The sequence below is a fragment of the Coptis chinensis genome, chromosome 2 (assembly GCF_015680905.1).
Source record: "Coptis chinensis isolate HL-2020 chromosome 2, ASM1568090v1, whole genome shotgun sequence".
Taxonomy (NCBI): Eukaryota; Viridiplantae; Streptophyta; class Magnoliopsida; order Ranunculales; family Ranunculaceae; genus Coptis; species Coptis chinensis.
Window position 1 is genome coordinate 66,753,639 of NC_141457.1, and position 11,894 is coordinate 66,765,532.

Sequence of the window (11,894 nt, forward strand, 5' to 3'; positions counted from 1 at the left end):
AAACTTGGTAGCTTTTAGGAGTATAAGGTTCAGTTGCTAAAGTTGTATTTTCTGGATTTTTGTAGCTTCTCTGCAGAATTCGCGAGCAAGTGCTTAGAGAGTTAGGATTCAGAGATGTATTCAAGAAAGTGAAGGTCAGAATTCTGTCTTTAGCATACTATAGCCCATTTTGTTTAATTCTAGAATTCTTGCTTTGAAAGAAAGGTGAGTAGTTCGAAATTGAACTGTTACTTTTTTAATTACTTATGATCTTGTTGTCTTGGTAACTAGATCACATCATTTATGTTATTCACGGATATATTTTACATATAATCTAATAATTTATATGTTGTACTATTGATAAGAGTTGGGTGTTTTTTTTTCCGCTCTCGTGGATCAATGATAATTTTAGAAATTTTAAATTAGCATAATTGTTCTTTATAAGTTGGATAGTGTTGTAGTAAACAAACATTGAAAGGTGCATCTTCTTCGACACAACGATTAATATTTTTTCAAAGGAAGTTGTAGCTGAGTTTAATTTCTCTGTAGGTGAAGGTTAGAGTGCATAGTCCCTTATTAGACAAGAAGTAAACTTGATTCTCTTGTGATGCAGTTGATGACTTGAAGCTTGATTCTCCTGTGGTTGGAAGCCGAGGTTTAGGAGTGCTGAAAAGGTTCTACTCTTAACAGTCTAAATGCTAGTAAACTTCATTTTTTTTGTGAAATCATGCAAGTGGAAGAGCATATTATGTTGCGACTGCACGGTTAGTGAAAATTGTGTATATTGACTAATCAATAGCTTGTTTTAGTGGTTCTTTAGCTTGTATTGACTAAGGTCTAGTTGAAATGAATTTTTTTCTTTTTATGAAGGAAAAATACACATCACCGAAGATCTGTAGCTACCAGCTTGGTCCAGGGTGTGTATGTTTTAGAGCGAGACCGCCAAGAGAATCATCAAGGACCCCATGCTCTTGCTTCTTAGGATGTGATATTGAGTTGTTGTATAGGGATTATATTGAAATAGTATGTTGGTAGATTCTGCTATATCCATACATTTATATCTTTTAATCTACATGTTATTCATTATTTAGTGATATATATACTTAGTCAAATTTTGGTGATGGTTATTACTAAGATTTTCCTTGTGTATAATTGCTTGTTTGGGGTTTATGTGGTTGTATTTATGCAGGTGATTTCAAGGAAAAAAAATATATAAATATAAGAATGGAAACCAAAAACAAATATATTTTTTTTTCAAATAAATAATAATTTGTGACGCCTGACAGGTGTCAGTAAACATTTTAAAAAAAAAGACAAATTTATGATAACTGACGGCACTGAGGCGTTAATTTGTTTTGGCGCCAAGTTATAGCGCCAGTTTTTTAGGCGATTCGAAAGTTCAATAGTGATGGCATAGAGGTGTTAGTAATTCACATTTAGTGACGGCGTACAGGCGTTAGTAATGCAAATTTAGTGACGGCATACAGGCGTTAGTAATACACATTTAGTGACGGCGTACAAGCATCAGTAAATATGTGAATTGTGACGGCATAATGGCGTCACAAAAATTTCTAACACCAACACAGACGCCTAAATTCCAACGCCTTGTAGGCGTCACAATAAATATTTCTGATGCCTCCTAGCCGTCACAAAAGTGTTGTTCTGTTGTAGTGTTATAATTCTCATACGTATGAGAGTCTTATTAATCATGTCATTCAGGAAGGTCTTAGCCTTTGTAATGATTTAAAGCTACAACATTAGCTTAAAAAGCAGAATCTTTTTGGTAAGAAAGAGTTCGTTAGGAGAATTTTGTGAGCAATTTGCTTATGATATTCCTCCTGAGAGGAAGAAGAAGATTTCTTCTCATCAAACCCAGAGACCTTACAAGAGAAAATATTCTCGTAAGAATAAGAAGACTTTCAATAAAAATTGGAAATCTAATAAGGAGTTTTACAATAATCCACATAACAAAAATAATGTTACTTGTTTGAAATGTGGAAAGATTGGTCATTATGCCAATAGGTGTCAGACCAAACAAAAACTTAATAATTTAGAAATTGATGAAGATCTTAAATTACAATTAAGTAAATTATTACTTAATACTAGTTCTTCTGAATCAGAAAATGAATCTGATGATCCTTATTCTAGTTCTTCAGATAAGGAATCACCATGTCAATGTAACATGTTGCAATCAAAATGTGATAGCATGGAAGCTATCTTACAGATGAATGGGTTGACTATTAATGTTTTAACCTTTGATCAACAATCTGTTTTAGATATTATAGATACTATTACAAATCCAGAAACTAAGCTAAAGTTAATTAAAATTTGCTTTAAAGCAGTAAATGATGATATTGTTGATCCCTCTGAAGGGTACAATCTTAAAGAGGTTTTTGATTGCCCAGGAAAGAATAAACCTAGTTCTTCAAAACCACTCTTTTCTCCTGACCTGAAAACTGAGGTCCAGAATCTTAACAAGGAGATAATTCAATTAAAACAAAGAATGTTACAAATTGAGAAACACCAATTTGAGGAAGTTACAGAAGAAAAATCTGACAAAGACTTTCAACATTGCAATTTTATTTTCACTATATTTTCTAGAAAATGAAATATTTTTATAACTTTGATTATTAACAAAAAATATATTTTTACTGATTATATTACTTTAGTTGATAGTGGTGCAGATATGAATTACATCCAAGAAGGATTAATTCCTCAAAAATATTTTGAAACTACTACTCAAACTATGACCAGTGCTAGTGGTAGTAAAATAGCTATTCAGCATAAATTAACTAAGGTTGCTATTAGTAAAAATGAGGTTAATATACCTCTATCCTTTTTATCAATAAAATATCTTACCCAGCAAATTATACTGGGAACTCCTTTTCTAAATAACATTTTTCCTATTAATAAAATTGATAAATATGGTATTTACACTAACTTCAAGAATCACCATTTGGTTTTTGAATTTATTTCTTCTTCTTTGCAGGACACAAAGAGCCAAGATTGTGAAATATAATTCACAAACATATGTTCCTATGAGTATCCAAATATTTTGGAAACGACATACTCTTCATTACTATTCAGAGAATATTTCTCCGGGATTATATCATGTGCATCTAAGACATAATTTAATGTCTTTTACAGAATCCAAAATGCTCCATTCATTGGAGAATCCATTATATGGACAACCCTCAGAGCAACCACCAGTGGCCTCTAAATCCTTATAGGATACTGCTGATGTTGGAAATACCAACAACTTTGAGGACAATATAGGCCTCCCTGCTAACTGGGATTATTCCCAGGAGCCTGTTAGTCAACCTAACAGCAACAACAAGGGTAAAACCTTGGAGTCTGATTATATCAGCACCATTGCGAGTTCTTCGCATAATCTTCCTAGAAAGTCTAACAGTACTGGTAAAAGAAAAGTACGATTTGATAATCTAGAGTTACCTTATGTCTATGATAACAGGCATAAGTTTTTTACATATTAGAAGCTTCACAGCTTTCAGAAGTCCATTCTGGACAATGTTATCAATTCTTTTGACCAGAATGATAAGAAGAGTTTTATTCAAACCCTTAAGATTTAATTAACATTAGTTTTGAAAAACTCCTTTATCTTTGAAAAAGCAAGTTCTGTAATCTTGTCATCAATATTCTATAAGCTATATAAGCATTTGGAAAAGATTGTATTCTTTTTAGATAGTTCAATATTTTAATTGCGGATTCATTTTTTGTATCTAAAATTTCTCTTAGTAGTCTTAATTCTAAAAACAAATCTATACCATCAATATCACAACACTCTCCATGTTTTAGAAAACTTTCAAGATTAAGACAATATTCTTTTAACCTATCATCATCTATTGATTTCAATTTTTTCATGTCAAATAAAAATCCGAACGTTTCTTCAAAAAATTTTAACTGCTCAAATCTATTATTAAAAGATGATATCGCTTGATCAATTATATATAAGAAAAAATTAGTTCTAAATGACTCTTCAAGTGTTTGAGTTACTTCATTGTCAACATTCTCATCAAATTGTCTCTTTCTCCGAATTACACGTTTTTCACGAAATACCGGTTCTATATCCATTTGAAGTGCAATATCCACAGATGCTATTTAGCCTTTTCAAATCCTTCTTCTCTGTACTTTTAAAAAAAATGTGATTAGACCTTTTATTTGATTTATAACCATGTCAATGGGCATATCTTTAGATTGTAAATCCTTACTAACCAAATTCACAGTAGCTAATATATCATGCCAAATAACCATTCCAAACAAAAAACTCATAATTTTCTAAATCATGCAATGCTAGACTTTTGGCTTCACTCGTTGTTTTTGGATCCTCGCTAATTTTTGCTAGCTCAAGTAGAGCATTCCTAATTTTTGGCGCTTGAGTAATCAATGCTTTAACACTCTCAACTTGACTTTCCCAACGTGTTGGTGACAAAGTTTTCACCATATATTTAGTTAAATAATTACATAAAACATCCCATCATTTTGTAGAGGAAGAAAACAAACAATAAATACGTTGCAAAATTCCAAAAAATGATATTGCCTTTGAACAAGAATTCGCCATATCACATAACACTAAGTTAGCACTATGACATCCACATGGAGAGTAAAATGCTCTAGGATTTATATCTAACAATCTTTTTTGGACGCCTTGATTTTTACCTTTCATATTTGATCCATTATCATACCCTTGACCTCTTATGTCGTTAAAATCTAATTTATATTCTTCTAAAACACATAATAGCCCATTAAAAAGTCCTTTACCTGACGTGTCTTCTACTTTTATAAAGTCTAGAAAATACTCTTCGATTCTTATGAGACTTGAAGAAACATCTGCACAACGTAATATGACAGTCATTTGTTCTTGGTGACTAATATCAGGAGTGCAATCAAGTATAACAGAATAATATTTTGCTTCCTTAATTTTCAGAATAATTTTATTTTTTATTTCAGATGCCAACAATTGTATCAATTCATTTTGTATATTGTGACTAAGATAATGAACCTTTAATTTATCATGTTTGATACGCCGGAGATGTTATTACATAATTGGGTCAAACTCTGCAATCATTTCAATTAAGCTAAAAAACATACCATTATTAGCTTCATAAATTTTCTCATTTTTTCCACGAAATGCCATATTGTTTTTAAAAATTGTCTTAACAGTAGCAATAATTCTTAGTAGCAATAAATAACTACTAAGAATTATTGCTATTGTTAAGACAATTTCTAAAAACAATATGGCATTTTGTGGAAAGAATGAGAAAATTTATGAAGCTAATAATGGCCTGTTTTTTAGCTTAATTGAAATGATTGCAGAGTTTGACCCAATTATGCAAGAACATCTTCGGCGTATCAAACATGATAAAGTAAAGGTTCATTATCTTAGTCACAATATACAAAATGAATTGATACAATTGTTGGCATCTGAAATAAAAAATAAAATTATTCTGAAAATTAAGGAAGCAAAATATTATTCTGTTATACTTGATTGCATTCCTGATATTAGTCACCAAGAACAAATGACTGTCATATTATGTTGTGTAGATGTTTCTTCAAGTCTCATAAGAATCGAAGAGTATTTTCTAGACTTTATAAAAGTAGAAGACAAGTCGAGTAAAATACTTTTTAATGAGTTATTATGTGTTTTAGAAGAATATAAATTAGATTTTAACGATATTAGAGGTCAAGGATATGACAATGGATCAAATATGAAAGGTAAAAATCAAGGTGTCCAAAAAAAGATTGTTAGATATAAATCCTAGAGCATTTTACTCTCCATGTGGATGTCATAGTGTTAATTTAGTATTATGTGATATGGCGAATTCTTGTTCAAAGGCAATATCATTTTTTGGAATTTTGCAACGTATTTATTATTTGTTTTTTTCCTCTACAAAATGATGGGATATTTTATGTTAGTATTTAACTAAATATACAGTGAAAACTTTGTCACCAACACGTTGGGAAAGTCGAGTTTAGATTGATTACTCAAGCGCCAGAAATTAGGGATGCTCTACTTGAGCTAGGAAAAATTAGCGAGGATCCAAAAAGAAAGGGTGAAGCTGAAAGTCTAGCATTGCATGATTTAGAAAATTATGAGTTTTTGTTTGGAATGGTATTTTGGCATGATATATTAGCTACTGTACGTGGATTTGGTTAGTAAGGATTTACAATCTAAAGATATGCCCATTGACATGGCTATAAATCAAATAAAAGGTCTAATCACATTTTTTTAAAAGTACAGAGAAGAAAGATTTGAAAAGGCTAAAATAGCATCCATGGATATTGCATGTCAAATGGATATAGAATCGGTATTTCGTGAAAAACGTGTAATTCGGATAAAGAGACAATTTGATGAGAATGTTGACAATGAAGGAACTCAAACACCTGAAGAGTCATTTAGAACTAATTTTTTCTTATATATAATTGATCAAGCGATATCATCTTTTAATAATAGATTTGAACAGTTAAAAAGTTTTGAAGAAACGTTCGGATTTTTATTTGACATGAAAAAATTGAAATCAATAGATGATGATAGGTTAAAAGAATATTGTCTTAATCTTGAAAGTTTTCTAAAACATGGAGAGTGTTGTGATATTGATGGTATAGATTTGTTTTTAGAATTAAGACTACTAAGAGAAATTTTAGATACAAAAAATGAATCCGCAATTAAAATATTGAACTATCTAAAAAGAATACAATTTTTTCCAAATGCTTATATCGCTTATAGAATATTAATGACAGTACTTGTAACTGTTGCTTCAGTAGAAAGGAGTTTTTCAAAACTAAAGTTAATTAAATCTTACTTAAGATCAACCATGTCACAAGAAAGATTGAGTGGATTAGCTATATTATCTATAGAAAGAGATTTTCTAGAAGAATTTGAATACAAAGATTTAATTAGTGATTTTGCAGCTCAAAAAGTAAGAAAAATGAAATTTAATTGAAGTTTGTGAAATGTTAAAATTTCTTCATGTTAAAAAAAAAAAAAAAAAAAAACCCCTTTTAAATCCGCAAGTATTTTGATAATACATTGCCAGTCCCAAGCTGGGATAAAAGATGAGAGTTTGTATTCATATGATGAAATAATATAAATAAAGCAATAAGTTGTAAACAATTTTTTTTGGTATTAATTGAGAAGGCCCCCTATTAGAACTTTGCTTAGGGCCCCCAATGGCCTTGAGCCCTTGCTTACATGTTAACGGTAAGATTATCCTGCCTCGATGTTGTAGAAGGTTAGGTTGTCAAGTTATTTGAGACACCATTTTCCGGCCTGCAAGGTCCTATTTAGTATACTAGAAAGGATATATAACAGATTCTAAGACGAAGGTTTTTACTATCACAGATATTAATTTTGATCACACTTGAAGAGAATCAAGCTGCAAAACTACAATCCTTAGTACTGAACTTGAAATTTTGTTTGTGATGCTCTCCGGTAAGACATGTAAAGATTCCTCTGAACGCCATTCTCTAACTTAACCAATATTACAGAGAACTCAAATCTATATTCATTGCCTCTAGCAAGAAAAGTGTTCCATTACAATCGCTAAACGGTGGTAAGTGGGTTATGGATATAATCCATTTGATTAATTGTACAAAGATTTTCATCATTATATTCCAATCGATATTGAGGCACTGATCATACAGTTCTCCAATCCTAACCTACAGTGGTAATGGTGACATGGAGACGGTGAAATTGATATGTTATATCTAGTTGACTGATATAGGACTCCATGATCTTAACCATTTATTGGAGACATTATATGTTGATAATATATTAGTCTGATAACTCATGTAAAGGATTTTTTTTTTTTTTTTTTTGCTTCGAAGCCCTCTTGGAATTGCCTCCAAGTCTTGCAAGCTAATTTGCTCGCCACACTCAAATACTTTGTTATCTTGATATTAGTCCCGGTTTTGGTTAAAGGAATGATTATAACCCACTATTTGTGCTTATACCCCTGCATATGTTATATATCAATGCCTACGTATTGTGAAGTCTGTTTGTTGCATAGCTTTAAATCATACATTTTGAGGTTGAATATGAGAGTAGGAAGACCATGGGAGTCGACATCGCTCGCTCTATGGGTATGAGTGGCGGAGGGAATATATACTTTTATCAAATGCACATCAGATAAAGATAGGCTCACCCTGCCTCGGGACATATCACTGCAATGTACATGTCGGTACATATCAGTCTCTTATATCTGAGAAGATTGATAATGGTAAGCGGTCGAGATAGTCTGTTTTTTTGGTAACTGCATTGTGTGATTCCCCTTGTTCTGTTGTTCACACCCACTACTTTGCTATGTCACTTTCTTTGTCCATAGACCATGTGGGTTTTCATTCTCTTTGTCCACAGGGAATCCGCTAACATACATGGTCACTCTGATTTACTTTCCTCAATCTGTCCATTAATTTGATCTGAGGCAACACACACGGTCACTTACTACTATACACCCGTCCTAATGTAATTACATATGCATCGATCATTAATAATCACTAAGTGTTACAGTGATAATGCGACCCCTACTTTAGCCGGGATTGGGACCAGGAATCTAGTAGTGCAAGAGGACATTAAGCAGAGGTGGAATTAATTCGTTTGTAGCTAAAATATCTGTAGTTGAGAAGGACATGCATATATATCATATACATGCCATTACTGAGAGGGTCATTTCGAGCTTTCTTTTACTAGATGTAAGGGAATCTATGTCTTAATAAGCATCACATAATGTAAAATGCTAAGTCTGCTTTTGGCCTTTCTGGATATGAGGGATTGAGGGAATGCAACTGTGCCGAAGGAGAGGTGAAATTCCTGGAATTAATAATAATAATAAAAAAAAAAGTAAGCAAATAAAGTAGAAAATTAGGATTTGACCTGGATGGAAGAATAAATAAATTATCTAGTATAACAGTTTTTCGAATGATATCAAAGTGTTTTTTTGGAAGATAGAATGAAATTTGCATCTTTCAGTATAGAATATCTTGTAGACAAGTAGCTTCACGAAGCTCTATGAATTTTCTCTCTGAAAAATATTTGGCTGGTCCTAGACAGACGCAACATGATATTTGTACGCGGAAAATCATTTCAGAGCATATATTAATATAAATGCACAGTTCTTGAAAGCGTTAGGGATAACTAATTTTACTAGACCATATATGCAAGTTCAAATTGGTTGAACACTTAAGACACTGCTTCATTCATCTACTTTAGTGGCAACTACAGCAATAACACGGCAAAGTTCACTATAACGATAAAAATCCCATGCTCCAGGTTGCAGGGGCTACTGATTTTAATTTGTAGCAACTTTGAGGTTATCGTACGTTGATCTCAGTCATTCGGTTGAGAAATGAAAAGATTCCCCTAGAATTTTTTGTGAGCTGAGAGCAGATTTCATGTTCATATTTAACGTTTAGCAATAGATAAGTTTATCTGAACATATCATGCACCTAAGTAGTTTATCAATAGAATTGTAGAATTGAACAAAAAGTAAGTAGAGTGCCGATGCTATTTAATAGGAACAGTAGGGAAACTGGTAGGCTATTTTTTGGGCAGAGGGGCGGGGGGTGTTAATTTGACTAATTTCAATCCTTCCCTTTTCCCTAATTTGACAAAGACAAAGCTGATCGATATGCGCACAGTTCTTTGAACTAAATCATACGTGCTTCATTATGATTAATTACATATAGAACTTTATATATAGAACTTATGAACTTAGTTTAGATGTATGGCATAACTGAATGAAGTAGGGTTACCTCATGACTAGGCTAGTTCATCACACTTTGTTGGTTATGCATTTGCTTGCCAAAGGCCAGCTTAGTTATTTCTCTATATCTTACACGGGCACAGAGCAACATGGATGATGATTCTTGGTCACCATGTTGTAGATGAAATAATTTAGCTCTAATTCTCTAACCTCAATCTGAATGATACTCAAATCAGGGACGTGCTGAGTAACTCGATGAATAATCATATATGCTCTGTGGTGCCTGTTATATATTACATGAAGTATTGGTATACATGCGTTCAACTTTTCTTTTCTGGGTAAGTTACACTACACTTACTATGTTTTTTTTTTCCCGATAATCACCTAGTCTGTATTTCTTACATACATGTTCATAATATTGGAAATGTACCTGTCATGGTATCAACGAATTGATATTTTTGCAATGTTTTGGACCGATCTTAAGGAATATCTTCAAGATAAACCTTCAATAGCCATAATAAAAACTGAAGTTGGAAAGAGTATTTTTTGAATAATTAATCTCTAGCAGTAGTTTTCTGTCACTAGTAATTATATATCACTTAAAACAAGGTAATACAATGCTTAACTGCATTATTAGCAAAACAGGACATACACGCGCACAATCTAATAGAAAGCTACATACTACTTGTTGTAAGACCTAATAGCTATTACACACGACATAAAGCTTATTCTTCTAAGATGGAATATAAAAACCCGTCTTCAGGATATAGTCTGGTATGGTTTGAGCATTTGAACCAGAGAACCACTGAGGTGCAGAGACATAACTTCGTTAGTTGATCCCACCAACTTACCACCTATGAACACGGCCGGCACAGGTGTACTATATCCCATCCTTAAGAGTGTCTTCTCTATTTCCCTTCCTTCTGCTGGGTCAAGGTCAATCTCGTGAACCATGGGATCTACCCTTAGTTCATGAAATAGTATCTTTACCGCATAACACATGCAGCATGAGCTCTTACTGAAGATCACCACTCCTCTTTGTGAAGCCAGTCGATTGATACTATCCATTTTGATATTCTAGTGAAGGAAAACTGTAAGTATATAAACAGACTTATTTAGTCTCCAAACCAATCAGATCGAACTCAAAAGTGAATTCTGATCCGATGGTTGAGATGTTCTGTTCTTTGGACAAAATACAGCAGAACAGAATATGGTAAGAGAGTAAACTATATTTGACACTTCACTTCAGGATGTGAAGAGCTTGAGTTCACATTACATATATTTATAGGAGTTTATGAGGATGGCCTGTGTTTCTTGATGAAAAGAAATTCCAAGAGTATGTGCCATACGTAGATCCCTCATCCTTGGATACTTTTTCAGGATAGAGACCCTTGTGTATCACAACACAGAGAACAGCAAGTTGCATACTTTTCATACATACTTTTTGACACCCCTCTGTGCACATGTAGTAGCAATTGTTGACTAGCATTAGGTGGATATTCAAGTTAATGTCAATGATCAGCTAGATGAAATGACATCTCTTAACTGGTCTAATTATTGTCTATTCTTTGTTCCTTAATTGCTCGATCTTTCATGTAATTATCAGATATTTTACGAAAGATCGATCTATACATCACCAGATGTTGTTAGTCATCAAGTTGGGTGTTGGACCTATTCTGTGAGGATGAATCGATCGACATGTTCTTTTGGTAACCATTAATTCAACTTTGCTTCCATAGATTCCATCGTATAGAATAAGAAAAAGCAAAAATATTCACTAAAGGTGGTGCTGCTTCTTTCATGTGCTCATCGTATCCTGATTCCTGAATCCTGATCCAAAGAAAAGTTGTAGTATGAGAAGGAGATGACTTTCGGTTATGTTTGATTCTTTCTGTTGCAACCGCTTATACATGTCTTCTCTTTTTTCTGTAAACCATGCATACGTCTTCCTATTCACAATACAATGGTAAATTCCGACGTTCTAATCCCTCAGGAGTCAGGACTACATACTAAAGTACTCAACTGATCGAACAACGTACTATTTATATTGTGTTTATGGATCGTTACATTCCTTAAAAACAAAATGCGAGCATGAATTGGATTTTATTTTCATTTTTGAATTTTGTCTTCCAGGTTGGATATCGAACAGTAAAACCATCCTCAAGTCTGACTTCCAAATATCATGAACTTTATCAT

General features: G+C 32.8%; 2 long non-coding RNA genes and 1 pseudogene across 3 annotated transcripts; 2 read left to right on the plus strand and 1 right to left on the minus strand.

The window, feature by feature from the left end:
• LOC147517281 (uncharacterized) lies at positions 1-1,100 on the plus strand. Its single transcript, XR_015213829.1, has 3 exons — positions 1-134; positions 593-653; positions 850-1,100. It is a non-coding gene; the product is annotated as an uncharacterized LOC147517281 (long non-coding RNA).
• Positions 1,101-9,731: 8,631 nt separating this feature from the next.
• On the plus strand, positions 9,732-11,685 carry LOC147517282 (uncharacterized). Its single transcript, XR_015211415.1, has 2 exons — positions 9,732-10,036; positions 11,305-11,685. It is a non-coding gene; the product is annotated as an uncharacterized LOC147517282 (long non-coding RNA).
• On the minus strand, positions 10,363-11,306 carry LOC147517283 (glutaredoxin-C13 pseudogene; annotated as a pseudogene). Its single transcript, XR_015211414.1, has one exon. The product of XR_015211414.1 is annotated as a glutaredoxin-C13 pseudogene (transcript).
• Positions 11,686-11,894: the final 209 nt, after the last annotated feature.